Source organism: Triticum dicoccoides, chromosome 5A (genome assembly GCF_002162155.2).
Source record: "Triticum dicoccoides isolate Atlit2015 ecotype Zavitan chromosome 5A, WEW_v2.0, whole genome shotgun sequence".
In the NCBI taxonomy this organism is placed as follows: Eukaryota; Viridiplantae; Streptophyta; class Magnoliopsida; order Poales; family Poaceae; genus Triticum; species Triticum dicoccoides.
The window spans coordinates 313,923,980-313,927,603 of record NC_041388.1 but is presented as its reverse complement, the minus strand read 5'-3'; positions in this window follow the sequence as shown (position 1 = coordinate 313,927,603).

The following is a 3,624-nucleotide window of genomic DNA, read 5'->3' as shown; positions in this document are numbered from 1 at the left end:
TAGGACATCTTTGCATGGAAGCCTTCTGACATGCCAGGTGTTCCCAGGGGACTGGCTGAGCATTGTTTGCGAGTCGACCCGAAAGTGAAACCAGTCAAAGAGCATCTTTGACGGTCCGCCATCCAGAAAAGAAAAGCAATCGGCGAAGAGGTGGCTCGGCTTTTGGCAGCTGAGTTTATCCAAGAGATTTACCACTCCGAGTGGTTAGCCAATGTTGTCATGGTCCCAAAGAAAGATGACTCACTCTGCATGTGCATCGATTTCAATCATATCAATCGGGCCTGCCCGAAAGATCACTTCCCTCTCCCTCGCATCGATCAGATAGTCGACTCGACTGCTGGGTGCGAGCGTTTATCCTTTTTGGATGCCTACTCCGGGTACCACCAGATCCGTCTGTACGGACCTGACGAAATAAAGACAGCCTTTATCACCCCATTCGGGTGCTTCTGTTATGTCACAATGCCATTCGGCTTGAAGAACGCTGGAGCCACATTTATGCGAATGATTTAGAAGTGCCTGCTCACTCAGATCAGTCGGAATGTGGAGGCATACATGGATGACATTGCGGTCAAGTCACATAAAGGTTCCGACCTGCTGACCGACCTCGCTGAAACCTTTGCCAACCTCAGAAGGTATGATATCAAGCTCAATCCATCAAAGTGCACGTTTGGAGTTCCAGGCGGAAAGTTGCTCGGTTTTCTTGTTTCCGAACGAGGAATCGATGCTAACCCAGAGAAAGTAGGCGCTATACTCCGAATGAAACGCCCTGTGCGTGTGCATGATGTCCAGAAGCTTGCTGGTTGCTTGGCCACCCTAAGTCGATTCATTTCTCGCCTCGGTGAAAAGGCGTTGCCTCTTTACCGACTGATGAAGAAATCAGATAAGTTCGAGTGGACTCCAGAAGCTGATACAGCATTTGCAGAGCTAAAAGCCCTGCTTTCCACCCAGCCGGTGCTTGCTGCTCCAATCAGCAAAGAGCCTCTTTTGCTTTATATAGCAGCCACTGGACAAGTCATCAGTACAATACTTACGGTCGAGCGGGAAGAAGAAGGAAAAGCGTACAAAGTTCAACACCCAGTTTATTATATTTCCGAAGTCCTGACCCCATCAAAGCAGAGATATCCTCACTATCAGAAGCTTGTCTATGGAATTTACATGACCACGAAGAAGGTTGCACACTACTTCTCAGATCACTCTGTTACAGTCATCAGCGACGCTCCATTGTCAGAGATTCTGCACAATAGGGATGCAACTGGTCGAGTGGCAAAATGGGCGATTGAACTCCTTCCCTTGGATATCAAGTTTGGGGCAAAGAAAGCTATCAAGTCCCAAGCAATAGCAGATTTCCTCGCCGAGTGGATCGAACAGCAACTGCCGACTCAAGTTCACTCGGAGCACTGGACCATGTTCTTTGACGGATCCAAGATGTTGAACGGTTCTGGTGCTGGAGTAGTTCTGGTATCCCCGCGAGGAGACAAGCTGAGATATGTCCTCCAGATTCACTTTGATTCCTCCAACAATGAAGCAGAGTATGAAGCACTCCTATATGGGTTGCGCATGGTCATCTCACTCGGCGTCCGTCTCCTCATGGTCTATGGTGACTTAGATTTGGTAGTTAATCAAGTGATGAAGGAGTGGGACGTCAGAAGCCTGGCCATGACTGGTTACTGCAACACGGTGAGAAAGCTTGAGAAGAAGTTCGAGGGGTTAGAACTCCACCACATCCCCCGATTGAAAAATCAAGCAGCCGATGAATTGGCAAAGATAGGTTCCAAGAGAGAAGCCATTCCCAGCAATGTGTTCTTGGAGCATATTCACACGCCGACAGTTCAGGAAGACCCTTTCACTGAAGAGCCCCCACAACCCAAGAGCGCCACGGATCCGACTGAAGTCGAGGTCCCAGCTGTGGTCGACCTAATCATGGAGGTTCTGGCCATTACTCCCGACTGGACGGTGCCCTACATTGCGTACATCCTCAGGAAAGAGCTCCCAGAGGATGAAGAAGAAGCTCGACAGATCGTCCGCCGATCTAAAGCTTTTACTGTGATAGGAGGGCAGCTGTTCAGAAAGTGTGACTGGAGTCGGTCAGAAGTGCATAACACCAGAAGAAGGTCGAATGATCCTCAATGACATCCACTCGGGGACCTGTGGTCACCATACGTCCTCTCGGGCCATCGTGGCTAAAGCATACCGAGCTGCATTCTATTGGCCACGAGCAAATGAGATGGCGAAAGATATAGTCGACAGATGTGAAGGCTGTCAATTTTACTCTGATATGTCTCACAAGCCAGCGTCAGCCCTGAAGACCATTCCCCTCGTCTGGCCCTTCGCTGTTTGGGGACTGGATATGGTTGGACCGCTGAGGACCGGCAAAAGCGGCTTCACTCACGTGCTCGTTGCAGTCGACAAGTTTACCAAATGGATCGAAGCCAAACCTATCAAGAACCTTGACGCTAGCACCGATGTCAGTTTTATCAGAGAACTGACATTCGAATATGGAGTCCCGCACAGCATCATCACGGACAACGGGTCGAACTTCGATTCCAATGAGTTCAGAATTTTCTGCGCCTCTTAGGGCACTCGAGTCGACTATGCTTCTGTTGCTCACCCGCAGTCAAACGGACAAGCAGAAAGAGCCAATGGCCTAATTCTCAAAGGATTGAAGCCCCAACTGATGCGTGATCTCAAACACGCAGCAGGTGCTTGAGTTGATGAACTTCTGTCAGTTCTGTGGGGTTTAAGGACAACTCCTAATCGGTCGACCGGAAGAACTCCTTTCTTCTTAGTCTATGGAGCCGAAATTGTTCTGCCAAGTGACTTGCTCCACAACGCACCCCAAGTTGAACTCTTCTCTGAAGCAGAAGCAGAGCAGGCCCGACAAGATTCAGTCGATCTCTTAGAGGAGGAAAGAGAGATGGCCTTGATTCGCTTGACCATTTATCAACAAGATTTGCGTCGATTCCATGCCAGGAATGTGAGGGGTCGGGCCTTTCAAGAAGGAGACTTGGTTCTTCGAGTGGATCAGCAGAAACCACACAAGCTCGCTCCAACTTGGGAAGGCCCCTTCATCGTCACCAAAGTTCTCCATAATGGAGCATACCATCTTTACAGTATCGAGCATCAGAAAGACGAGCCACGGGCTTGGAACGCGGAGCTGCTCCGCCCCTTTTATACTTAAACACTCGTTTGAATAAAATGTAATAAGCAACACCTTTTGTAATTCGTTTATCAAAGACAAGAGCTTACGGTTCTCTCATTCGATTGTGTTGTTCTTATTTACTCCTGAAATCCCCCAGTGGGTGGGCTTAGTCGCGAATCCATTCCGCCTAAGTTCGAAAAAATCCTACCGAGTGGAGAGAAATCCTCCCACTCGGGGGCTTAGCTGCAGTCGAGCACTCGCCTAAGTTCTCTCACTAAGAGGCTTAACGACAGTCCAGTACTCGCCTAAGTTTGAAAAAAAATCCTACAGAGTGGAGAGCAATCCTCCCACTCGGGGGCTTAGCTGCAGTCGAGCACTCGCCTAAGTTCTCTCAATAAGAGGCTTAACGGCAGTCCAGCACTCGCCTAAGTTTGAAAAAAAATCCTACCGAGTGGAGAGCAATCCTCCCACTCGGGGGCTTAGCT